Raw genomic sequence first — 12298 nt, forward strand, 5'->3', positions numbered from 1 at the left:
GTGTGTGTATCTCTCTCTCTCTCTCTCTCTCTCTCTCTGTGTGTGTGTGTGTGTGTGTGTGTAAACTGGGACAGGAGAAGCATGCATTCTTTCAAGGAATGTGTCTCAGGCTGGACTGCAAGATGGCACCAAAGTACACTTCAGCTCGGAGCCCTCCTGCTCTCTGAGACCCAGATTCTCTTGCAGAAAGGGGTGAGGATGGACCCAGCATTTGGAATCAGAGAACTGGATCTTTGAGTGGCTGGTGACCTCAACAACAGCCCTATTCTGTCGAGTGGGGTGATAAAATCTGCCCTATCAGAGAACCCGATGCAAATGCCAGCTGTTAATATTTATGTTCAGTTGTTGCCAACCCTGACAGTACATTTCCAAAGTACGCCAAGGCCTCCACAGCACTCCCCAGCTTCACTGTGCTTTTCACTGATACAACCAGGAAGAGGGGTGGATAATCTGCTAATTTGCTAACTACTGCTTGAAGCAAGGGGGATAAGGCTTGGTATTAATCTGCTACTGGTTGCCTGGCAGTGGTGCACACCTTTAATCCTAGCACTTGGGAGGCAGAGGCAGGTGGATCTCGTGAGTTTGAGTCTACAGAGTGAGTTCCAGGATAGGCTCCAAAGCTACACAGAGAAACCCTGTCTTGAAAAACAAAAACAAAACAAACAAACAAAAAACCCTGCTACTGGTCACCCATCAGCTCTCCGTGCTTCATTAACACACCAAGTTTCTCACCTCTCCTTGGAAGTCTTTCCTGTCCTTAAACACAGATGTTGACCCATGTGTGTTCTCTTTACACCTTGAATAAGTGTAGTAATCATTTCATACTGGGGCTGACAAGATGCCTCAATAGTAAGGTACTTGATATCAAGCCTAATGGCCTGAGTTTGATCCATGGTGTTATGATAAAGTCTGAGGAACCTTTCGTGGGGGACCTTGGTGGATTCCATGGCAGGAGAGGGTGACCAAGATGGGGACAAACACGCCAGGCAGACAGAGTGAGAAGTTTTTTAGAAAGGGGATGGGGGGGGAAGAAAAGAGGTAAAGAGACACAGAGACACAGAGAGACAAAGAGAGGACAGAAGAGAAGAGGGAGACAGGAAAAGTCCTGCTTGCCCCAGGGGAACCTCGGTGAAGACAGCAGGAAAGAGAAGAGAGTGGAAAGAGAGAATAAGTGGACAGAGGTCTTTCTTTTAAAGGGGTCCTTTGCACCTGGGCTGACCAGGGTACTGCCTGAGTGCATTCTGCCAGGTGACAGGGGCAGGCCAGCATAATACCTGAATCCTTACACCTGGGACTCATATGTCATGGCATTTGTGTTCCTCCATAAGTAAATTAAATGTAATAAGAAGAAAAAAGAAACATAGACATACTAAAAGAAAGTATATGGTCTGGGGAACCAGACATTTCAGAAATACCACTGTAGAGCAAAATAAATACAGTCTGTTGACGTGGGAAGTTTATTATTGAATTTAAATTTTCCACCTAGCGAGGGCTAAGGATCAGATGCACACAGATAACCTGAGAGAAGTTCAAAGTTTGATGAGGTCAAAGAATAAAGAGCTGACATTCTTGAGGGCAATAAGGAATGCATCCAAAGTCCCTTTCTGTTGTGGGAGAGAAGCAGCCAGATAAGGAGAGAGGAACAGAGCTGAGGTGAGCAGCTTGGGAGGAAAGCCAGCTTCCGAGGGTGATCTGGGTCCTCCAGTTTCCCAGTCCCCCATAGCTCCAGCTGCTGGGAACCTGAGGCAGGAGGATCTCTTGCGCACAGGACCAGGCTGTGCTACATAGTGAGACCTCAATAAAAACAAGACAAAACAAAATAAAGTGTCTGTATTCTAATTCTGCATCCATCTGTTGTGTTTGCATTTTTCAAGGTAAGGAGATGATGCACTGCAGGGCATGTTATTGTCTCCTCTAGTGAACTACACAGTCTATGTTGTAGCAGGGCATTGTAAAGATACTGGTCTCCGAGTTCAGAAGCCTGGGCGATCTGAGCAAAAGTCATCCCATAATGTCACCAATGAGAGGCTATAGGGAGCATTTAGTTTGCAGATTAAGGAGTACCCAAATCTTCAGCTGTGCGTTGGATGGCATCAAGGGGTGAGATGTAACTTTTAGCAGGTGCCCACACTTATAAAACTCGTAATATTCCAATGTTTTGGGGTTTGGTATTGAGGATTGAACCTAGGGCCTTGTCCATGTCAGACAAGTGATGGTTATGTCCCCAGCTCCACTGTGATAGTTCAAGTGAACCTGGAAAACCCTTATAAAAACTGTTTCAATGCATTTTTATCATCAAGCCCTGTGTTTGTTTATAACATAGGGGTCTGAAATGCACTAAAGAATGATCAAAACATAATTGCTTTCAGCTTTTAAGAAGCTGGGTTTCCATGTGAGTCACACTCTACCACCTGAGCCATAGTGTGTCCCCATCTCTCTCTTTTCTTTTTTCTCTCCTTTCTGCCTTTCCTCTTTTTCTCTTTTTCTTTCTGCTTCTATTTATTTGTTTTTGAGACTGAGCCTCACTATGCTATTTAGGCTGACCTCCAACTCAAGGACTCAAGCAATCCTGCTTAAGTCTTTCAAGTGATTTCTGGAATGAACAAGCCAGCACAGAGGACTGTGCCAGGCTTGCTGCAGCCAAGGGCTCCCTGTAACAGGATCTTGAGAAGTATGGCATTTTGACAGGACCTAGGAGTGTGTGGCCACGAGTGTCATAGCTACAGAGAAAACAACTCTTTTAAGGCTCCGAGCTCTTACGACTTTTGACTACATAAAGGTTGAGGTTTGTCTTTTGAGTTCAGGGACTAGGTTTGTGTGAGCTCAGGTTCGAAGAGCAAAAATCCAGCAAGAACCTGGAGGCACCTTGGAAGATGATGCACCTTGAGAGAAAAGAGTAGACATTTGTGAAGGTGACAACAGCATCAATTAGGAACCTCCACCCTTCCACTCCACCCCTACTCCCTGACCATCACCAAATACCAGGACTTTGAGTACTGCAAAAGTCATCACGAAATACAAATTCTTTCCTTGTAAAAGAAATAATTTGCAGGGCAGTGGTGGCACACGTCTTTAATCCCAGCACTGGGGAGGCAGAGGCAGGTGGATCTCTGTGAGTTAGAGGCCATGCTGGTCTACAGAGTGAGTTCTAGGACAGCCAGAGCTGTAACAGAGAAACTCTGTCTTGAAAAAACAACAACAAAGCAACAAAACCCCCAAAACTTGCAGATATGAAGCACACTGGTAAGGATAAATATTATAGACAGATACCAAACACTGTAATACTATAATGGTGGCATGCAAATCATCTTTGTTTCTGGTATAGAATTTAAAAGTTAAAATATCCTTTACCACTGTGGTGCTGAGCCCACTGAGCTAGAAGTCACCATGAGCAAGGTCCGCCCTCCTAAATGAAGAAATGTATTGACTTACCATTGAAGTTAAATGGTGGCAGACATGTAAAGGAATACTGGGAGGCTTTGACCCCTTTGTCACTGTTGTGACTGATGACTGTGTAGAGATGGCAATAGTAGGCAGCCGAATGACACTGGAATGGTGGTCCTATAAGGAAACAGCACCATCACTTTAAAAACCTTGGAAAGAGTCTAAACAATGGTTGTTCAGCAAAGGAGTCCATATCTCTTCCCAAAAGGCCTGTCTGGCTGTGATGTAGAATTGGATCATGTACATTTTCAGGTGAAACTTTTTGCTAAATAAACTTTTTTGTGATAGTCAAAATATAACTAAGTAAAAGTTAAAACATTAAAAATAACTACATAAAAGTATGTTAAGAAATACCAAAGCGAGTGCCAGGATAGGCTCCAAAGCTACACAGAGAAACCCTGTATCGAAAAACCAAAAAAAAAAAAAAAAAAAAAAAAAAAAAAAAAAAAGAAGAAGAAGAAGAAGAAAGAAGAAGAAGAAGAAGAAGAAGAAGAAGAAGAAATACAAATAGGAGAATGAATAGTTGGTGATATGGACAGCAGCAGGAAGGAGAAATATACAGGGATAGAGCTTTTGTATATGACTGAAGTTAAATAGCTATCAGTTAAACATAGGCCATGGGCTGCTGAGATTGCCCTGTGGATAAAGCTGTTTGCCAGCAAGCATAGTGAACTCACATGGTAGAAGAAGAGAACCAATCCCACAAGTTGTTCTCCGACCTCCACAATATGTGTCTCCCCATAAATATTACAACCAAAAAAAAAAAATTGCCATAAAATGTTTTGTGCAATCCTTATGTGTTTTGGTCTGAATGAGATGTCCCCTATGCTCTTAGGCATTTGAATACTTGGTCCTCAATTGGTGTTGCTGTTTCAGAAAGCTGTGGTGGTTTGAATAAGAACAGCCCCTATAGACTCATACATTTAAAAGCTTAGTCATCAGGGAGCAACACTACTTGAGAGGGATTAGGAGGCATGGATTTATTGGGGTAGGTGTGGCCTTGATGGAGGAAATGTGTCACTTTAAATTTTCAAATGTTCAAGCCAAGTTCTCTTTCTCTCTCTCTCTCTCTCTCTCTCTCTCTCTCTCTCTCTCCCTCCCTCCCTCCCTCCCTCCTCTCTCCCTCTCTCCCTCCCCTCCCTCTCTTCCTCTCCTCTCTCTTTCTCCCTCCCTCCCTCCTCTCCCCTCTCCCTCCCCCTCCCCCTCTCCCTCCCCCTCTCCCCTCTCTTTCTGCCTGCTCCTCATGGATCCAGATGTAGAACTCTCAGCTACTTCTCCAGCACCACATGCTCCACCATGATGATAATGGACTAAGCCTCTGAAACTGTGAACAAGCCCCAATTGAATGCTTTTCTTGTAAGAGTTTTTGTGGTCACAGAGTTTCCTCACAACAATAGAACACTGACTAAAATAAAAGGGTCATCTTGTTGGAAGAAGTTTGTCAATAAGGGTGGACTTGGAGAGTAAAAAAACCTCATCTACTCCTAGTCTGCTCTCTGCTTCCTGTTTATGGTTCAAACTGGGAGCCCTCAGTTTCTATTCCAGCTGCCATGCCTGCTGCTTGCTACCATGTTTCCCTGTCATTATGGACTCTTAATCTTTTGGAACCATAAGCTCAAATAAAGCCCTTCTTCCGTAAGCTGTCTTGGTCATGGTATTTTATCACAACAATTGAAAAGTAACTAATATATAATAACAAGAGGTAGAGATGATCAAAATGTGCTTTAATGCCTAAATGGATAAAGAGAATGTGGAGAGAGAGGGGGGCGATATTGTTCGGTCATAAAAAGGAAAGAAAGGATACTTCACAATGCATGTCAGTATCTGACATAGTCAAACTCTTAGATGAATGGTGGCCTGGGGTCAGCAGGAGAAAGGAATTGATCAGTGATTCTCAGTTTTGTAGGATAAAAAGTCCTACAAATCAAATCTGCTGCAAACAGTATGTAAATGTTGAATCTTGTTGTCATGCACACTTAAAAATAGTTAAAGTGGAATGCTGGGTTATCACCCAGCACTTTTAAATCACCCCACTCATCTGGGGAAGTTCTTGCCTTGTTCTTGAAGACCTGAGTTGGATCCCAAGAGCCACATAAAGAGGTAGAAGATGGTGCTTTGGCGATAGCTCGATGGGCAAAGTGTTGCCTTGCACACAGACGCTTGAGTTGACTCCCCAGACCTGTTTTTAAAAGCTGTGTACACACTTGTTATCTCACCCTGAGGAGGCAGAGATAGGTGGATCCTTGGGGATCACTGGCCACCAGCCTAGCCCACTCGGTGAGAGATCCTATATCAAAAATGGACAGTGGACAGTGCCTAGGAATAATACTCAAGATTGATGTCTATCTCCCACATTCACACATGCACAAGTGCCAATGTATTATTCCCTTGTGTACACACACACACACACACACACACACACACACACACACACACACGGTTAAGATGATAACTTTTGTGTTATACATTTTTAACATAAACAAATAATCCCCTAATGAATTGTTATTTTTCGTGTCTATTTTCTGTCACTAATGCAAAAATGAGCAAATTTAATTGCTGTGTTTCGTGGGTGTAGACAAATCTAGACAGAAAAACCTTATACCTTACAGACACAAGATTACATTATGATCACACTTAAGACACTCACTCTGCCTTGAAGAGATCCGGGCTTTAAAAGTGGTTTAAATAGAAAGTTAGTGGCCTCTAAATAGAACATAGCTCCCTGTTACTGTAAGTAATTGCTCTTGCTGGTATCAACTAACATTCATTCAAGAGCCCTTCAAAGAGAGCTAGCTAAGTGCCTGGAAGATATTGCTCAACAAAGACCTGAGATGGAAAGACTATAATAGTCAAGTAACCACATTCCCTTCTTTCAAGGGTTTTATAACTGAATGGGAATAGAGGGGGAAGTCGCAATTCGGTGTCAAAACAGAGGTCTGGAGTACACCTTGCTGTGCATATATGCTCTGTCTTCCATTGATCAGAATTTCCCCACTTCTGAAATAGTGTTTGCTTTGGACTGCTTGTCTACCCACCAGTCTCTGTCAAAGGACTGTGTGAGCTGAAGGAAACCTCAGCTCTAATTTTGGACAAGTGACCCAGTTGCAGCCAATGGGATCCTCCCACACAAACATTGACTGAGCAGCCTTCCTGAGCTCTTCCAAAGAGACTCTGTCTTTATTTTGTTTTGTTTTAAGACATGGTCTCCTAAGTATTAGGCGGTCAGCCTGGTGATGCCAAGAAATGCCATATGGTAGAAAACTCAGTTGAAAATTCAGTGGGCCAGATGAGATACCTCAAAACTGGAGTCACAGCACTGGAGAGGCTGTAGTAAAGGGTTACCGTGAGTGTGAGGCTGCTCAGGACTACAGGGTGAGAGAGCTTGTCTCAAGGAAAGAGAGAGGGAGGGAGGGAGGGAGGAAGAGAGGGAAGAAAAGAGGGAGGAAGGAGGAAGGGAGGGAGAGAAGGAAGGTGAGAGGGAAGAAAGGAAGGAGGGAGGGAAAGAAGCAAGGACTAAGTGGTCAGCCCTGAAATCATATACATACAAGTAACATGGTAGAATCGAACAAGTTGTTTCTGTACATTTAGGAATGTAGATGTGTGTAAGAAAAGAGGCCACAGTGATGGAAGCAGAGGCAGACATCCACAGATATACACTGAACTGAACTCTGGAACTTAGTTGCAGAGAGGGAGGAATGAAGATGAAAGGGGTCGGTACCAGGCTGGTGAAACCCACAGAAACAGCTGGCCTGAACAAGGGGGAGCACATGGACCCCAGACTGCTGCCTGGGAGGCCAGTACAGGACTGATCCAGACCCCTGAACATGGATGTCAATGAGGAGGCCTCTGCACTCTAGGGGGCCCCTGGTAGTGGATTAGTATTTTTCTCTGGTGTAAGAAGGGACTTTGAGAGCCCATCCCACATGAAGGGATGCAATCTTGACCTGGACACATGGGGGAGGGCCTAGGACCGGCCCAGGATGATGTGGTGGACTTTGGGGAGCCCTGTTGAGGGCCCTGTCCTGCCTAGGGAGTGGAGGGTGGATAGGGTGGGGGGTTGGGGGAGGGGAAGGAGAAGGGATTGACATGTGAAGCAAACTTGTTCCTAATTTGAACTAAAAAAAAATAATTACAAAAAATTTTTTTAAAATTTAAAAAAAAAGAGGCCACAGATTTGAAAGAGAGCAAGTGGGGAGGTACACAGGAGGGTTGGGGAGAGGAAAAGGAAAGGCAAAATAATATAATTATATTTTAATTTTTAAAAACTCAGCTAATTATAGCTCACTGTAGCCAGTTGTAACCTGGATGTAAATTTGGATCATCATAGAAATGTTGAGGCCGAAGGCATGCACTGCTGTTTACACAAGAGAAATGCTGTGACCCTGGTGTCATTTCTGAATTTAGGGCCAGCAGAGGCAAAGGGCACCAGGCAAATGGCCCAGGCATAGTGACTTTGTCTGTTTCTAAGCAATCTTCCCAGGGAACCATCCAGCAAATATTATTCCCTTGGGTAGATCTACATTTGATCTCTACCCTACCCCTCCCCACACACACACACACACTGGATGCTAGGAAGTATGAGGTATTAAAAAATAATCCAAAACTTTTCTGCACTGACAGATCCATGTTGAACTTGTGTAGCTGCCACTCCAAAGCTGGGAAATAGTCGGTGCCTTCTAAGATGAAATGATATTTGTCCTTGGCTTGATAAAGATCGATGAGAAAGCTCCTGCTTGTTCCAATAGAACAACTCCCACCAGCTCCAACCCCTTCTCTGCTTCAGTGCCTTCAGACTTAAGGAGCATAGAATTGCTAGCATGTCCATGCTCTGTGTTGTTTTCTAGAATGCACCCCCCATTAAAGTAGGCACCCTGCCTGCTGCATTCTCGGCCACTGCTCTAGGGCCCCAGTCAGTACCTGCCAAACAGAAAACATTCAATGAGCATCGCTGGAATGAGTGAATGAATGACAAATTGGCTTTTCTATAACTCAAGAGATGACTGACTGAGGAGTCACTGCTGTGATCTAAGGAAATGGACTTTGTGACCACAGAGGCTCCTGTCCCACTTGCTGGTCACCTGCACAGCTGCTTCTTTCAGAATTGACATTTGCTGTTGATGGTGGTGGTGTTAACTTAAGGCATAATTCTACTCTTTTATTTTCCTCCTTTTGACAGGGTCTCATGTATCTCCTCAGGTTGGCCTCTAATCTGCTACGTAGCCAAGGATGGCTTTGAACTCCTGGTCCTCTTGCCTGTACTTCCCGTGTACCGGGGTTACAGGTATGTGCCATCATGCCTGGTTTTCTAGATTTTCTAGAAAACTTCATTATATGGACCAAAACCTAAGGGGAAAGTCAAGCTTTTTATCACAGTTTTCTAATTGCCTTACTCCCTACAAACTCTCAATAAAAAAAAAAAAAAAAAAAAAAGTTTTGTTTTTGTTTCGTTTTGTAGTTTTTGAGAAAGTTAGAAATCATGGCGGATTCAATCAAGTCAGAAGTTAGGGAACTCCAGCCCATCTTTCCTGGGGAACCAATGCCAGAAGACCACCGAGAAAGTGAATGTAGAGTTATACCCTGGGGGAGACACTGGTGGACAGAAGAGGGGCAAGTACTAGGGCATGAGAAGACCAGGGGTGCCATTTGCCCCAGAGCTGGCAGTGCCTGGGGGGCTGACAACTCATGTCTTCCTCAAAGGTCAGCAAGGCCAACATCAAACTAATTGTTCAGCTGGTGGACAATGGGTAAATGAAGTCTCTCTCCATTTCCTTCTCCAGCTGTTGCCCCTGCAGGGAGGTGGGGGTTGGGGTAGCTGAGTGAGCCTTCTAATCCCACTGGTTGTGTGCAACTGATGGCATTCTGCATGTTCCTCTGCTCCTGCCTACTTATCTTGCTGCCGGTAGCATTTGTTTACACTTCTGCGTGTGCCCTGGTAGATTGCAAACTCTCCTAGGCCTGGGCCTCTGGACTCATGATTCTCCTTATCCTCAAGCACAGCCCACGAAACATTTGGCAGGTCATTTACAGACCTTGTAGGGAGGTGCACCTTTGCCCTGGAGTTTCGTCAAAGCCGGCGATGGTATAACCTGAGCAGGGAGCCTCAACTGAAGAATTTTCTGTCTCAGGTTAGCCTGTGAATAGATGTATTGGGGTGGCGGTGGGGTTCTTGACTGTTAATTGATGCGGAAGGACCCAGCCAGCAGCCAGCATTCTTCCATAGCTTCTGCCTTCAGGTTTGTTCTCGAATTCTGGCCCCAACTTCCGTCAGTGATGGACTGTGCCCCCCTCCAAGAGTAAGCCAAATAAACACTTTGCTTTTCCTAAGTTGCTTTGAAAACTCAGAGCGTTTTATTTATCACAGCAACAGAAACAACACTAGAACAGAACCATTCAGTATGCAATGAATTTAAAATGTAAACACTAAGGTTTTGAAAATCCTTAGGTCAGCACTGTAACGTGGTTGTTTGTCTCCAGTCAACTGCGGTCTGGTTGTCTGAAAGACAGGGCTGAGTTTCTTGAAAAGCTCTCTAAAACTGTAACAGATTTTGTAGTAAACCGGGTGGGTATTCAGGAGATATCCAGGTGGTGAGAGAAGAAATTTCATTTTCACAGAGAGAACTTCATAGTAATAAACAACTCCGGTCAGGTATGGCGGTACACAGGAGGCACAGACAGGAGGATCCCTGAGGCCAGCCTGGTCTACGGAGAGTTCTAGGATGGCCAGGGCTACACAGAGAAATTGTGTCTCAAAAACCCAATAATAAACAACAATACAAGGAACAGCAGCGACAACAAGCCCAATAATGACCCGAATCCAGTCTCTCAGACCCACATGGTAGGAATGAGAGACCTGGCTTCCACAACTGTCCTCTGTCATCCACACACGCACTGTGACACCTGGAAATCCTCTCTCCAAATAAAGACATACTTTTAAATTAAAAACAGAAAAACTTGTTTCTAGAGTGACACCCATATCTAGATTGGCCCTGCCCACATTCACTGATACTGTACTTCTTTCAAATGCTGTAACTCTTGCCTGGAGGATCAGTATCTGTCCAGTCTTCCTAAGGATAGGGTGACATTTTTCCCCTCTGTATCCTCAGATGTAGCATACCACAGATATTGAATAGATGAATCCAAACAAAGAAAGGATTCGTGGGGTGTTCATTTACTGGCTCTGCTGTGACAAAGTACCACAGGCTAGCTAGCTGAAATAAAAGAGATTTGTTTCGTCACCATTCTAGAGTCCCAGACAGACAGCATGCTTCTTCCTGAGGGAAGGGTCTTTCCCAAGCCCCTCTCTTTTCCTTGGGGATGGCCATCTTCTCCTGTGTCTCACATTCCCTTTCTGTGTGTGTGACTCCAGATCCAAAATTATCCTTCTGTGGCACCAGCTATATTGGATTCGAGTTGCCCTTATGACCTCGTTTTGAACTCGATGAGCTCTATAAAGACCCTGTCTCCAAACAGGACACATTTAGAAGTGACTAGTAGTGGGACTTTTAACATATGCCTATTGGGGTCGGGGGGGCACAGTTCATCTCTTGAGAGGGGCAGGGAGGAGCTATGCATGCTGGTGACAGCAAGTGGGTACTAGACGGATCTAGTTAATTAAAATGTTACCTGTTGCCAGGCGTTGGTGGCATATGCCTTTAATCCCAGCACTCAGAAGGCAGAGGCAGGCGGATCTCTATGAGTTCAAGGCCAGCCTGGTCTGCAGAATGAGTTCCAGGACAGCCAGAACTACACAGAGAAACCCTGTCTCGGGAAAAAAAAAAAAAAAGTTACCTGTTAGCTCCCTGTTTCAGACACTCCGGAAAGTGGAGAGACCAGAGACGACCCCCCCCAATCTTTTCAAAGGCTGACTCACTTTCTGGCAAAGGCTTAACCAAATTAGATAATCTATCCAAACCTATTTATGGGTTGAGCTGTGTCCCCCAACCAAAAAAATGTTTGGAGTTATTTATGACTGTGGTAGCACATACTTTGAATTCCAGCACTCAGAAGGCAGAAGCAGGAGGATCTCTGTGAATTTTGGGCCAGCCTAGTCTATGCAGCAAGCTGCAGAACAGCCAGGACTATACAGAGAAACCCAGTCTCAGAGAAACAGATAAACAAACCTGATTTTAAACAGAGGACCTGAGATGGGAAGAAAATGACATGTCCTGACATCACAAAGGAGCTGGGCACTCTGTCTTTGGTGAGTAGGGTTGGATGCCTTCATATTGAGGCTACTGTCTGTTTACACGAGAGAACCTTTATGCACACTCGATGGAATAGGTATAGACTGGGGTGTACAGACCACATGACTTCAACTAACGTCCAGGCCTTGGAGCCTTCGAAGCTGACAAAGAAAAAACACAAATTAGCGTCTGTTTTAAAAACAGGCTTGGGCATAGCAGCACATGCATTTAATCCCAGAACTCAGGAGGCATGAGCAGGCAAATCTCTGTGAGTTTGATCTAGGTCAGCCCATCTCAAACAAACAACTGACAACAGTAACAAACTTAATAGTGGCTGAGAAGGTGACTCAGTGGATAAAAGTACTTGCTTTGCAACTGTGAGGACCTGGGTTCAAATTCTATTAAAAAAAAAAAAATCTGAACCTGGCTGTGGGCACCTATTAACCCAGACAGACCTCTGGAGGTTACTGGCCAGCCAACCTAGCCAAGGTAGCTAGCTTCTGGTCCAGTGAGAGTCCCTGTCTCAAGGCAATGAGGTGAAGAACAATGGAGGCAGACATCTAATGTCTTCTTATGGTCTCTGCATGCTCATACATAGGCATGCATGCTCACATGCACACTCACATTCTGCAGGCTCATGGGTGGGATGACTCATTTAATCTCAGGGAATA

At 44.6% G+C, this 12298-nt stretch overlaps 1 pseudogene; it reads left to right on the top strand.

Moving 5' to 3' along the window:
• The first annotated feature begins 25 nt into the window (after nt 1-25).
• On the top strand, nt 26-3609 carry LOC107979259 (annotated as a pseudogene).
• Nucleotides 3610-12298: the final 8689 nt, after the last annotated feature.

This window comes from Cricetulus griseus, chromosome 2, assembly GCF_003668045.3.
Source record: "Cricetulus griseus strain 17A/GY chromosome 2, alternate assembly CriGri-PICRH-1.0, whole genome shotgun sequence".
NCBI classification, from domain to species: domain Eukaryota; kingdom Metazoa; phylum Chordata; class Mammalia; order Rodentia; family Cricetidae; genus Cricetulus; species Cricetulus griseus.